At 41.8% G+C, this 15024-nt stretch overlaps 1 protein-coding gene across 1 annotated transcript in view; it reads right to left on the bottom strand.

Annotated features, from left to right (window-relative positions):
• SPAG16 (sperm associated antigen 16) overlaps nt 1-15024 on the bottom strand; it is a 360532-nt gene that overhangs the window by 760 nt on the left and 344748 nt on the right. The gene's annotated exons all lie outside the window — the stretch shown is intronic.

The following is a 15024-nucleotide window of genomic DNA, read 5'->3' as shown; positions in this document are numbered from 1 at the left end:
TCCCCACAGAGCAGAGATCAGTGTCTGCCCCTCCACTCCCCCTCACAAGGAAGTTGCAAACCCTGGTGAGTCCCTCCTCAGTCTCCTCCAGCTGAAGAGACCAAGTGCCCTCAGTCACTCCTCACACAGCTTCCCCTCAAGGCCTTTTACCATCTTAGTTGCCCTTTGGATGCTCTCTGATAGCTTATTATTTGTTTTATGTCACAGTGACCAAAACTGCACACCATACTCAAGGTGGGGCTTCCCCAGTGCAGACCAGAGCAGGACAATCATTCATACTTGGATGCAATTATTCAGGGATGCATTCTGACACACAGACTGAGCACCAGAGGAGTAGATCCTCTCCTAACAACTGAAGGTACCGACATCAGACCATGCTTTTGACACTGCTGTTTTTAGAGTGTACCACTCTAACACCTGAGGATGTGAGTTTTCAGCTGAATTTCCAGAGAAAACCTAAAAAAGGTTCTAAGGAGTTCTCAGTTTCCACGTGCTTTTTTGCAAATCAAATGGGCTCAGTTTTCAACACTTTTAAGGAAGCAGAATGTGTTTATAAGTTTGTTATCTTCCTACTTAAATAAAAGCAGAGGTAATAGCTGGTAAGTGATATGTTTGAAGTGCCTCTTACTTACCCAGCCTCCAGATAAAGATTCTCTTTTAGAAATTAACTATAATAATCATGAGTTTCACGTACCAAAAAAACCAATACATTAATTTCAAAGCTGCTGTGGCCCTAACAACAACAGGATCACTGTACTCAGTTGTGATCTTGGTCAAACACCTTTTTCCATTGAAGCAAATTCAATACACCCTCCAAGTGATTACAGCTCTTCTTATGTATTGAGATATTTCTCTCTGAAATCAAAGACATCACCAGCAGAATATTCAATTAATATTGACACTGACAAAGTCAGTCTGGCACCGAAGTCATAATTTTTTTGAAGATTATGAAAAACAGGAGATATTTTTCTATTTTTGGTAACTCAGGTTATTCACTAAACAGCCAATGGGAACATACTGCCCAACAGATGTGACCATGGAGGAATTTATCCCAGTTTTAACACTTCAGGGCCCTTGGTATGCCTATGTGATGTACATATATCCAGGGAATATATTGTCCCTTCATTCAAACAGGTCATAACAATGATGTTCTCTGTTCTGCTCATGGAAATCTGATGGCTTCATTTTGCCATTTATCAAAAGAAATACCTAAAGCAGCTTACAAATGCACTGAGAATATTTAACCACAACTTATGTTTAGTGTGGTCATGGATATTTGTGCAAGAAAGGGAACTAGGAAGTAGAGCTAACCATGATAAATATGCCCTATTTGGAAACCTTTATAACTACCCAGCTTCTTCATCTAGAACAAAGCCTGACACAGCAAAGATCTGTAGGATGGATTAGAGTGTCCAAAGCAGCAGATGTGAATATTTATTATAAACTCTCCTCCAGCAAGTCTTTGCTGACAGAAGCATTGCATATGGATTGCACTTGCAGTGAGGCTCTCCAGGCAATCGCTGGATGACTTCTCCAGGAGCCAAACAAATGCCATTTTGCCTGTAGCCCTGACACCACAACAGCTGGGCAGGGGGTTAATGTCACTTCCAGCTTCTCAAAACCACTAATGAACCCAGTTGTTCCAGAGAGGGACAGGCAGGAGAAAAGGTTTGGACAGCTGCATTCCACTTCCAGAAAGTAAGGGCAGGACAGAGTGACAACTGAGACAAAGCTTCAGCTCATTTAGTCCCTGGGTTGAGCAGAGGTAGACCCCCACCCTGCATTTTCTGCATGCTTTGCTAGGTAAGTCACATGCCTGAAGCAAAACCATAGCACTCATCCTGCCACTCCATGCCAGTATTCTGACAGTCCTGGCAAATGACAAAGCCAAGAGGAAAACAGAGAGGGTCAGTGAAAACCAGCCAGCTAGGAGGTGCAGTAGTACCCTGCACTCACCAGGGAAAGGATGATGGTGTACTTGATGGCCACCCTGGTGAAGAATGATTCATTTCACGGGACATTTTCCCTGAGTTAGGATGTGTTACTATTGCTGACCATGAGCACTTCCTGGCTCAGTAGCAGCAGGAGGTACAGGCAGATGCATTCGAGGGGGAATGCACAAAACGACAACATCTCATTTCCGTCACCCTTTATGTCAACGCTGATCTATGGGCTCATAACAATTTGCTCATTATCATGTAAATTTACTCACTTCTTCCTTCCAAAAGGAGATGTTTCATTTTGGGAAGAGAGAACAAATTGTGTTTTATTGCTCTTTCAAAATTTTCTTCAATTAGGAAAGCAAACAAAAACTACTACATAATTGTGATGCAAAGCTGTATTTTAATGAAGGATACTTACTTGTCACTAACAAAGGCACTTTGATATAACGCTAGAGGAAGATAAAAGCCTGAAGAGAGGTTGTTCTTCATACCTTTGACCCAATTGTCAGGTGGGGCTGGTCTATGCAAACTCACTGAACCGAGCAGTTAGGATGATTTGCATAGAAATTAATAGGTCCTGCTTAAAAGAAGCAAAACTTCCAAGACTCTGACCTCTAGATCTCACAGCCTCTAGATCTCCAGCTCACAAGGCTTCCCAGAACCTGCTCTGGATCTGTTGGTGCACTTGGCAGCATGGGGAGATAAAGTAAAGCTTTGCTCTGGCTGGCCCCATGCCAATCCTGAGCTCAGCCCTCTTCCTCAAGCTGGCAGACAAGGAGTGATGACAAAGCACACTGCCACCACAAAGAGACCCTACACTGGCAGCCTTTGTACTAATCACAGCTGATTTGCTGTTGCTCCTTGCTAGAACACAAGCATTAATTTTTCTGATGTACCCCTATTATGTCCTTAGAATAACATAAGCTCTGACCATCTGGACACTGGCTTCAAAAAGGATGCAATGAGTTGGAAAAGGTAAAGAAAGGTAGCAAAGCCAATTAAAGGTACAAACAATTTCTGTGCAAGGAATCCTTATGAGGGATGACAGCTTAACTGAGAGAAAACCCTGTGCATTAAAATGTACTTGGTTGATGGTGCGTACTCCACGTGTAAACTTCAGGTTTGAGTCCATCCTTGGGGATCCATAGAGAAATGTGGAGCCAAGCCAGATCCCAGATTACCCCCAGGGGATGGTGAAACACAGGGTTTCCATGAAAATGCTCGTCTGAATCCCACCTCACCTTGGAGCTGCGGGGCAGCCACAATCTGGAATCTCTGGACAGTCACCTTTTTGCTTGGACCAGACTGAATTTACTCTGAGGAATCACTGTACTTTCAGCTCTCTTTTTTTCCCAGCACTGGAGTTAAGTAGTGCTGTAGGTTTCCACTCCCAGTGTCCTACAGAGAAAAGCTCTGTTCTTGTCTCTGGACTGGCAATGCTCTTCATTTTGGACATTGATTAATTACAAATGCAGTGCTGTTGTTTGGGTTAGAAATACATGTGTACTCAAAACAATAAAAATCATCCATGCCCTTCTAAAAGAACTATTCCTGCTACTAAAACTGTCTCTATATTGTTTTGAGAGTAGAGGTGAACCCTAAAATCATTTAGTACCTCAGAGATAGTAATATTTTGGGGTTTTTTTGGCTTGTTTTTTGTTTTTTACTTTTAGGATACCTACCTCACTTTGGAGAAGGGGGTAGTTTAATTATTTTGTATGAAAATCTGTTCTTGTAAATTTTTCAAGTGTACATAAAGTTATAGGCTTGATAAAGGCTGTAGCCATAAAATGCCAAAAGCAGGAATCTGGGAACAATCCCACCAAATTTACTGGAGTATCCATACTAACCTAAACATGTGAGCTTAAAAGCAAGGTTACCGCATTCAGTGAGGCTCAGTTGTGTTAGATAAAAGTAAGCAACCTGCTTTTTCTCATCTCTAAGGAACTTTGCATACCTATGCAAAGGAATCCTAAGGAACCAAAGTCCCTCCTGTGAATACAGTATGAAATCCATCTCCTAATTTGAACTGGTGGATAAATTTAAAATAGTGCAGGCGTGTTGAAGCAATCTAATTTGTTACTGCATTTCTTTAGAAGACAGAACTAGACAAGATTAATTTTCTGGGTTGATGGATCCAAATTACTTGGGGTAAAAGGAACAAAACCTGTGCTTGTCAAAAGACAGTTTGACAATTTATATTTCATAAGAGCCTAACAGAAATCACAGCCATGATTACTGTCTTCCTTGTACAATGAATTTTGAGTGAAACCTTGCCAGGACCACACTACATACTGCTTTACATGTCCAAACAGCTGGAAACTGTGACAGTTTTGGAGCAAACCACCACCACCACCACTCCTCACTGGTGAGCCTTTTTATATGCCCATTAAAGCATAAAACTTTTCTTTGGGAAAATTAATTTGCTAATTTTGTAACATTCCAGTATCAAATACTCTGAAAAGTTCTGTTTTAGCCCGTCAGTGCTTTGTGTTTCTGGAGCAGTTTAGCAGCTTCAATGCTCATAAAATAGTGTTGTAACAAAAGTCACAAACTCCACAGCTGCCCTGGCACATCAGGCTGAGACATTCTTCCTGATAACTGGCACTGTTTGCTCGCTCCCAGTTACATTTTCCATAGACTCAGCAGCTCAGGTGAACTCTTCTGCTCAAAAATGTGGCAGAACAAGGACAGTGACAGATCAAAACCTCTCCTCTCTGCTCCAGCAGCTCCTCCTCTCAGAGACAACAGAGAAGTCGAGGAGCAGGATTTGGGCAGTTGTTTCTAGAAAAACTACAGCAATTACTTTAGACTTCTTTGCAAATAATCCTGATGTGATAACTTCCCCAATTTAAAAATTACTTGCACTGCCTCACTGTAAGCAAAGCATCCACCTTCAAAGACAAACCCAGTTATTTCTGGGTTTAAATGAAAAAGAAAAAATCTTGTGTGGATAGAAGAAATTCTGTTTATCATAACTGCATACAGAAGCCTGAGACCATTCGTGATGGCAGAGATGAAATAACATATCAAAGAAAGAAAGCAAAAAAAGCTTTGATCAATAGGGAAATGGTTTTTATACACATCAGAACCAATTTAAAGAATTCTCTAGGATCAATTTAGATAGACAGAAATGCTTCTCAGCATTTATTACCTGTGGAGGGAATATTGATCCCATCCATTGATTTCTCCTATGCATGTAGAGCAGCATCTGGTTTTGTTGTGTAGGTTTTCTTCCAAAGAAAGATGGCCCAAAGTGGAAGGTATCAAGAATCTACTTATATTTTAAGGACTTACATTAATGGTTCAACCAATGTCATTACTCAGAACTTTTAAACTCTGTTCAAGAATAGTCAGAATGTAATTTAGCTTAATTTTGACACATGATTGTTAGTCAATGGAATGTATTTTAAGATAAGTGGGTTTTTTTTGAACTTTACTTACCAAAGGCTACCAATTCCTTACATAACACATTACATCAAACATATTTTCTTTCCCATTCCCTTTTTAAAGGGAATGTCTCTTCATGGTAATGTTAAAAATTGCACAGCCATAATGGATTACATTCCCTCTGAATTAAGCTATTTTGTCATTATTGGAGCTGCAAGTATTGCATCATTATCAGGATCCCTCAGCCTGGAGTCTCCTAGGAACTGGGCACCTCTCAGGTGAGGTGTGAAAAGTAAAAATACCCAGTCCCTCCCTTTAGCAATCTGGCTAACAGTTAATTGCCTACATAAAAGTAAATGGAATATTTACGAGGGCTGCAAACTATGATTGCAGTGGCTGTAGATAAAATTCTTCATTACTGTCACAATAAGCAGAATGTTATTTACCAGACAACTGATTTCAAAATAGGATAGATTGTGGGCAATTTTATTGTTCTATAAACACCTTTCAACAAATATAACAACTATTTCTTGTACCCTATGTTTTGCTTAGGAATGCACTTTTTAGACATTATTGTAAGTCCTCCATTCTTAAAAGTGAGTAAAACCTTCTAAATATTCTTGTGGAAATAATGATGACCCCCCTCCTCCCTTTGTCATCACACTTTATTTAGATCTTTCAAGGGACAAGGCATAGAAGAATAATCTTGAGCAGTTTGTAGTTCACTTGCAGCAATTTACTAAATATTCTCCGTAATGGATACCAAAAGGCAAGCTGGGAAAGAGTGAAGGCGTCCAAGAATCTGCTGATACAGGTGTTTAATACACTGGTACCAAAATAAAATCCTTTTGTCATTCTCTCTAGAGACTTTTTTCTTTCCCCTTTCTCAGAAGTATTTAAATAGACATAGATTTGGCAAAGCATATTATAGAAAATTAGCACATCTCAGAGTGCACTTAAGCTGGTGACTCACCTTATGCATGTGAAGTCATTCAACTCAGTGCAATCATGTGCTCAAATGAGGCAGCATCAGGGCACCACAAACAGAGTCATTACTGCAAGAAGGACTTACAGTGCAAAGTCTTGGAATGAGCAAACTCACTTCTTGTTTGCCTATCAGCAGGATAAAAACAGTCAGGCCTCCTAAACAGAAAGGCAGCTTTTTAGCCTGAGTACAGCCATCTGGTGCAGGTGTCCTAGACCCAAGTTAGGTCTTATAACCTTAAAGTTATAAAGTTATCCTGCTATAACTTAAAGGTTATAACAGGAAAAGTCAGTGCAGAGAAGTTTCTCAGACAAATTATTCAGTAGACATTTACAAAGGTGGAAAGCAATTCCCCTGGAACAGAGAAAAACCTCAAATTACCCAAGAAATGTGTTAGTAGAAATTCAATTCTCATCTTTAAAAACATGCATGTAGAGATTTGGCCTGGCTGATAAATGAGTGTGGAGTGGGATGTGGTGTGCTGCATTTCCCTCCAAAGAGTAAAGGTGTGGAGTAATATCTGGCTGGTGGAAAAAGGGGACTTCTCTTAACTTCTTACTCTGTGGAACTGTGACCTAGATGAAGGGGCTGATTATTCCTGGAGCTTAAACAGATCTCAGAATTCACCAAATCTTTTTCCAGAAGTAAATCACCAGAAAGTTACTCAGAGCAAAGAAAGCATTTATCTGATAGAAGAAAATCCTTTATATAAAATAACTTAAAGCCTTTTTATAAGGATTTCTAGATCCATACCATTACCTAAAGTTCCCTTTCAGCTGGACTTGAGCTTGTTTATATTACATTTTAGTTGGCCTTTTTGGCAGCATTTTGGACTTTCAAAGTAGTTTCAAAACAAAGCAAAAAGTATTAAAGCAGAAACTTTTGAAGCAGAGTCTTCAAGATGTCAAAACCTTTCTGGATGTGTAAATGAGGCATGTTGAATATATTAAAAATAATATATTGAGAATAAAAGGAAAATACCTTCTTGTCTAGGACTGGGTTTTTGAAATGAAAATGTCTGTCACTGCAGAATATTTTTATGCATATAATAGGAAGGCACTTGTCTAGCTTTCAGTGTTACCTAGAATACCTGTATGTGGGCACATGTGTAGGTCTGTGTTTCCAAGGGGATCTACCTTGAGGGAAAAAAAACTGATGAGGAAGGACCAAGCCATCCTAGCAAAAATCCGTGGATTGCTACCAAGTGCGGGACCTCGGGCTCACCAAGCTGCTCTGAAATCAAAAATCCCAAAAGGCAGCATTTGGTTTTTAAGTCACCACTGAAGGGGAGGTGTTGAGTGACACTGCATCCACGGGGAGCTGCCAGGAACCCTGGCAGGGCAGTAACAGGTTGGCTGAGAAACTCCCGAGAAGGTGACATCAGTACTGGTGCTGCTGCAGTTGTGTTTGTGCTGCCCAGGGCAACAACATGACAAAAATGCCACATTTTAAGTAAGCAACAGAGGAAAAGAGGAAAGATCAGTATCATCTAATGCTCTTCAAAAAGGAATAAATCACCATAAATTTATCTGCAGGAGTTGCCAAGCTGAACCTCTGCTTGCAAAGAAACTTTCTGAAAGACTTTTTATGTGATGGCAAATGCTCCAGAGCATGGTTACAGTTCACATTCAGATCTTGTTCTGTAGAACAAGTTTTTCTCTTCTGTTAAACCTATATATTGGAAGCAGCATGCCAAGTACTGTTCTGCAAGTAACACTATCTCCATAACAAATTAGCTGTTTTCTTGGTGTTTCAAGAGTTGCACTTACATTAACTAAAAACTTTCATTAAGAAAAATAGTACTTACTGATGGGCTAACTGAGAAAAATTAGGTCACAGCAAAATTTCTGTCACAACAAATTGAAAATTATTCTACTTTCTGCTACAAGTGAGGTCCCTGAATACAGATTTGGGTGCAAAGCCATGCTTTCCTCTGAACTTCTTACTTGGCTGCAGCTGTATGTGTTTTAGGCATTGGTATGTCTCACTTTTAAGAATTCAGTGAAGTTGAGCGGTGTGTTAAGAGATGAAAAATTCCAGGTGTGCAGGAACACAGCTCTGACAAATGGAAACACTGGTCTAAAAGCATTCAGGGAATAGAAGATAACCTTTTTGTTAATGCTCTGCTCCTTCTCCTTTCCCCACTTTGAGATGCCTGCAGTCATTCAGTTAAAGCCTCCCTGATCCTCCTTCCCTTCTCAAGCGATAAGATGTATATGCTTGTGCTACAGAAGATGAGACTGGGATATCAGCACTGATTTATTTTTCCCTTGGACAGCATATGCATCATCCTTTCCATTAAATCTAAGGAATGACCAGATTGTGTAATCACTTTTTGGTGTGGAGTGGGATTCATCTCATCTGACCTTGCCATCTCAGAGTGGATTCAGTTCATCCAGGCTTCTTCTGCAGCTACCAGGGAGGAAAACTCCCTTTTCCTAGGAGCTCCCCTGCCTCTGTGGGACAGCAGGGGCTGGCTCTGTGTGCTGACTACAGAAGGACCTCCACAGCTGCTTCTCAGACAGCTCAGACAGGGTGACACTAAATCCCACGCAGGAGCTCCAAACAGGCACCTCAAAGACATTTTTAAGGAGAATTCCCTAACTTGCACTGCTGGCAGATGTGTAAACCAGAGCATCTGCAAATGTACCTAGGCACCTGTATCCATCCAGGGGCTTAAATACCATTGAAAGCCAGATTTACATAGGCAATGACCTCTATTAAACCCAAGTCTTAATCATTTGGTGCAACTCTCATGCTGTGGCAACAATCCATAATTTCAGTAGCATTTGATAGCAAAGCAGATCATGTGCATCGTCAACATTTTGTAACCCTATTAACTCTGAGATAATGGACTTGTCTCTGCTATATTTCTAAGCTTATTGGAATGGACTGTAATTAGCACTTCCTTTTTTTTATACAAATCTCTTGACCCCCAGGGCCAGTTCTTACACCACAGGTAATAACTGCTTCAGGTTATCAAAGCCTGAAATGGAGGTGGGACACAGACCTAGAAGCCAAACTTCAGTTTACTTCCAGAGTTTAAGCAAGAGTCATGAAAACTCCTGCTTCAGAGAAAAAGCACTTTTAAGGGAAGGTAATATTTATTTTGCTTTGCCTCAAAATGTTCTGCCTAAGTGTTTTGCCTAAGTCTGAATATGTTCCTTAAAGAGTGGTTCAGTGTCCTTATGAACCCAGACCAGAGCAGCTCTGGCTAAACATTGTGGATTCCTAATGCTTTTTACACTCATCAGTTTTTCCTAGCAAATAAACAGGAAACACTTCTGTTCTGTCCTTAAAGCTAGTTTCTTGTTATCATTATTATTTCAAGCTTAGAGCATGATCTAATGTGTGGATTCTGGTTTCTGTCAAGCCAAGTCCTTTGCTACACGATGCTCCTGGGACATGGAAGCTCATGTGGGGTGGGTTAAAGCCCTGCTGAAGTGGCTGGAAAGCCAGGCTTGGCTTGTGCTGTGTGTGCCTCTAGCTTAGCCTGAGGTTCCCCTCCTGCCTGTGCAGTGTCCCATCTGTTGTAGCTGTCTGGGCATCTTCTCTGGTGACTGGAAAGAGATGAGTGGGATAAAATGTGCTCTGCACATCCCCACCTTCTGTTCAGTCCATGGCTAGCTTGAATAAATTATGTCATTTTTAGGTGGTCACATAGATGGGGCTCAATGCCACCCTTAATCAAACTTCAGCTCTCCCAAATCAAGTTGGGTTTTTTTTGTCTGTTTATAAAACTTCCAAGATAGAAAAAATGGAGATTTTAAATCTTAATCAGTGCAGCCTTCAGATGTTGCCTACACTATCATGATGATACAAGTGAAGCAGTGTTGCAGTGTGACTTTTATCTTTATTCCACATTACGACTAAATAGTATTTCACCACGGTAGTAAAACCAGACAGACAAACACACAGGAAGACTCTGAAAACAAAACAAAAACCCCTGAAGTAGAAAACTGGGCTTAGCTTACTAAAATCTTCTCCAAGTACAAGCTCCAAGAGTCTCCCTTTAACTTAAGCATGTTATTGTCAACAGTGGCATTTTGGTTCAGCTGTTCCCTTAACTAAACATTCCTATTACTGTCATTCCTCGGATTGTCATATTCTCTGCCTTGACAGCACAAACACCGTGCTGTAAAATCTGTCAGAGAGGCCAGCTGATTTCCTACATCTTCTGACACTTGCAGGTCTTTAATATCAGGCTGTCAGAACACCTGAGAGAAGAGCAGGTGCTTCCCTGTTCAGGGCTGTTACTGTGACTACCATCACACATACTTTAATCATTAGCCTTACAGTACTGTGAAATCCTGACTTTTACGCCCTTGGAGTCCCATGCCAGAAAATGCTGCTGGCATAAATCTATCATAGAGGTTAGCTGGCTCACTAACCCATGGAGTTCTGTACGTAAAACGAAGCTGTAATGTTTTACAAAGCTTATATAGTGTTTTCTTAAACTTTCTTCTGTGACTTTTTTTATTTTTTTGAGGGTAGCTGTAGTAGGTGTAACAATTACTCAGTGACAAGTGTAGGTGAAACTCAGCTGCTTAAAATAAACCCCTCTGTGCCAGGACCCTTTTGTCTTTGGGTGTACTCATGGAGCAGATGAGCTTGGTGGGCAGTAAGTTTTCTGTAATGCAAAACTCCTTTGGTTCAATATTAAAATGAAACTGGGAGAAGAAGAACAAGAGGAAAAAAAAAATAAAAGAACAGTCCCTGGTCTTTAACTGTTTATGGCATTCCCTATACAGGGATGAGAGCATCTGTAATCCTGCTCATGCTCAGCTGTTGTCTCCCAGTGACAGTGAACTCAGTGTTCCTGGGCAAACAATTATCCTGGGATAAGCCTTTTTGAATCTCTCCTGTTCTAGCATTCTGCTTGGATACAGAGAAAAATAAATGAAGAGCTGATAAAAAAGATTTTATAGCCCCTGGATCAGGGTGCTGCTGAGATGTAGCCATCTCTGCTGCTACCAACAGCCCAGTTGATCACACTATGTGACACAGTGCCACAGAAGCCACATAGGCAATGGATTTAGGAAACCCCATTCCAAGAACAAAGAGTGTGATAAGCAAAGCATGTACTTCCAGGTGGCGTGAGTCAGGTAAGCCACCAGGAATGATGGATGAATGCTGAGTAGCTTTAAGTGACTCTATTGATGCTCCAATAGTTTCTGCTCACAGAGAGGAGAACAAAAATTTAGGTCTTTAGTGCTTTAATTGCTAAAGAACATTTGCTGCAGGAACTTAATAAATTTTTTTTGCACGAATCCACGAACACCCTGCAAGAGCATTACTGGAGAATCAACAGAGTTGTGGCTGAGGCAGAGGCAGGACAGGTTTGGAGATCAGTTCCAATAAGTGCCTTGCTGCCCAGCAGCACAGTTCATTTAATTTCCCTGGGCCTCAGTTCTCCATCTGCAACAAAAAACTGCATCACCACTTTGTTCAGCTCATCTCTTTAGGCTGATCGAGGTGGCAACTCCTACACAGCTTGTTTAGTGGAGCTTCTGGGCATTCTTGAAAAAATAATAATCACTGAATGAGTGGGGTTGGAAGGGACCTTAGGAATGGTGTAAGGCAGCAGCAGATTTCCTGGCTCTGTGATCACACAAGGCATCGAGTGAACCTTGGGGGATAACACAGAGTATCACCCCCTTGGGCTGCCAAATCCCCCTCAGCTGGGCATGGCCCAAGCTGGGCAGGGAGTGTGGGCTGGCTGCTCCTGCCTGGAATGGATGCTGCTGTCGGGGTAACAAACGCCGTCTGTCATCACAGCATTTATGACACTAATGCTGAACCACTGGACAGCATCCAATGAAAACCTATGGTGAGGTAATGGGATGGAGCTAGAGACGCTGAAAAGGAATCCCCAGCTAATACAGCTCTGATGGTTTTGAGTATACACAGAATATCTTGTAATACTACAGCTAAGTGCTAGTTAAATAAACAGCAAAGGTAATTGTATGGTACTTCAGTCGCTTTGCAGACTTATGGAGCTCTGAAGGCAGCTCCTTGCAGTGCTCCCTGTCAAGGTTTTCAGCAGGGTTAACGCTTTTGACTCCTATGCTTTAAGTGTCTGAAAGAGATGAATTGTGTTTCACTCACTGTCCTGGACTGACTGGGACATTGCTGCTTTTATTCACAGCCAAAAATATTTTTAATTCTTTCTGGATTATTTATCCCTTTCCTGAGAAGCCAGCATAGGTCAAATCTGAATGAGTTTGTCTCAGACCTTGCAGACCAGCTGCTCTTTCAAGCCTAAGCCCATGACGTGCAATGGTTTCCAAAATTAAAATGTCCTACTAGACCCAAGTAGTTCCTGATATATTAGATTAAGATATAAAATCTATCTGTGAATCCCTTGAACTGTGCTCCTTTTCCTTGAACTTGCCATTTACAATCCTACTGATTGCTCAGTGACGTTAGTTGCTCTTTCCCATGCTCACAGAGCCAGTTACACACAAAAAATTGTGGTGGTAGGGCTTTGTAAGTCCAATCCATCCCCTTCCTATGACTGCATAAGCATAGGTAGTTTAAATTCTTTTCATTTAAATCCAGGTTTCCAAAGCAACCTTGTCAAATAGAGGCATCCACCTTTCTCATCTGCTGGATGACTCTGGCTAATACTTAGGCTGTCATGGTCTCCAGAAGAAGGAAGACTGCAGTTCTCCTCCACCACCGTATTATCTTTTCTCATTGCTTTTATATTTTGGCAAACCTGCAGTGATAGCAGGTAATTGTAGCTTGTAAGATCTGAGAAGAATTGAATGCAAATCCCAATGCATAGCTTTCAGATCTAAATATGTAATTTTCTGCAACCTCCCTGTCTCCTCCAGATTTACCCAAAAAGCTGGTGAATACCTTGCTATTTTCCCTTTCCTTGGATGCACAGGCTGTGCTGTAATATCACTTTTCCTTCTCCAGCAATAATTTCCCTTCTTCTTGTACTGAAGCTCAGCACCTACCTGGAGACATTGTTCTCAGTCTAGCTGGGTTCTTCTATGTCCTTCTACATCTGCCCACTTCTTTACTTCACACTCCTTATTCTTCACTTTCTTACCTGTGCCTCATGGTGGTCCCATGGCCATCCACCCATCATCCATCCATCATCCATCCATCCATCCATCCATCCATCCATCCATCCATCCATCCAACCATCATCCATCCATCCATCCATCATCCACCCATCATCCATCCATCCATCCATCATCCATCCATCCATCATCCATCCATCCATCCATCCATCCATCCATCCATCCATCCATCCATCCATCCATCCATCATCCATCCATCATCCATCCGTCATCCATCCATCCATCCATCCATCCGTCATCCATCCACCCATCCATCCATCCATCCATCATCCATCCATCCATCCATCCATCCATCATCCATCCATCATCCATCCGTCATCCATCCATCATCTATCCATCCATCCATCATCCATCCATCCATCCATCCATCATCCATCCACCCATCCATCCATCCATCATCCATCATCCATCCATCCATCCATCATCCATCCATCCATCCATCATCCACCCATCATCCACCCATCATCCATCCATTCATCCATCCATCATCCATCCATCCATCCATCCATCCATTCATCCATCCATCATCCATCCATCCATCCATCATCCATCCATCCATCCATCCGTCATCCATCCATCATCCATCCATCCATCCATCCATCCATCATCCATCCATCATCCATCCATCCATCCATCCATCCATCCATCCATCCATCCATCATCCATCCATCATCCATCCATCATCCATCCATCCATCCATCCATCCATCCATCATCCATCCATCCATCCATCCATCCATCCATCCATCATCCATCCATCCATCATCCATCCATCCATCCATCCATCCATCATCCATCCATCCATCATCCATCCATTATCCATCATCCATCCATCCATCCATCATCCATCCATCCATCCATCCATCATCCATCCATTATCCATCATCCATCCATCCATCCATCATCCATCCATCCATCCATCCATCCATCCATCATCCATCCACCCATCCATCCATCCATCCATCATCCATCCATCATCCATCCATCCATCCATCATCCATCCATCATCCATCCATCCATCATCCATCCATCCATCATCCATCCATCCATCATCCATCCATCCATCCATCCATCCATCCATCCATCATCCATCCATCCATCCATCCATCCATCATCCATCCATCCATCATCCATCCATCCATCCATCCATCATCCATCCATCCATCCATCATCCATCCATCATCCATCCATCCATCCATCCATCCATCCATCCATCCATCCATCCATCATCCATCATCCATCCATCATCCATCCATCCATCCATCCATCCATCCATCCATCCATCCATCCATCCATCCATCCATCCATCTTCCATCCATCATCCATCCATCATCCATCCATCCATCCATCCATCCATCCATCCATCCATCATCAATCCATCCATCCATCATCCATCCATCCATCCATCCATCCATCCATCCATCCATCCATCAATCCATCCATCCATCATCCATCCATCATCCATCCATCCATCCATCATCCATCCATCATCCATCATCCATCCATCATCCATCCATCCATCCATCATCCATCCATCCATCATCCATCCATCATCCATCCTTCCATTCATCAGGATAACACATCCTTTCCCCACTTCCAGCTTCATGCTA

This window comes from Pseudopodoces humilis, chromosome 8 (genome assembly GCF_049639895.1).
Source record: "Pseudopodoces humilis isolate 2021_Gansu_Grassland_sample_001 chromosome 8, ASM4963989v1, whole genome shotgun sequence".
NCBI lineage: Eukaryota > Metazoa > Chordata > Aves > Passeriformes > Paridae > Pseudopodoces > Pseudopodoces humilis.
This window is presented reverse-complemented; position numbering and strand designations above follow the sequence as displayed.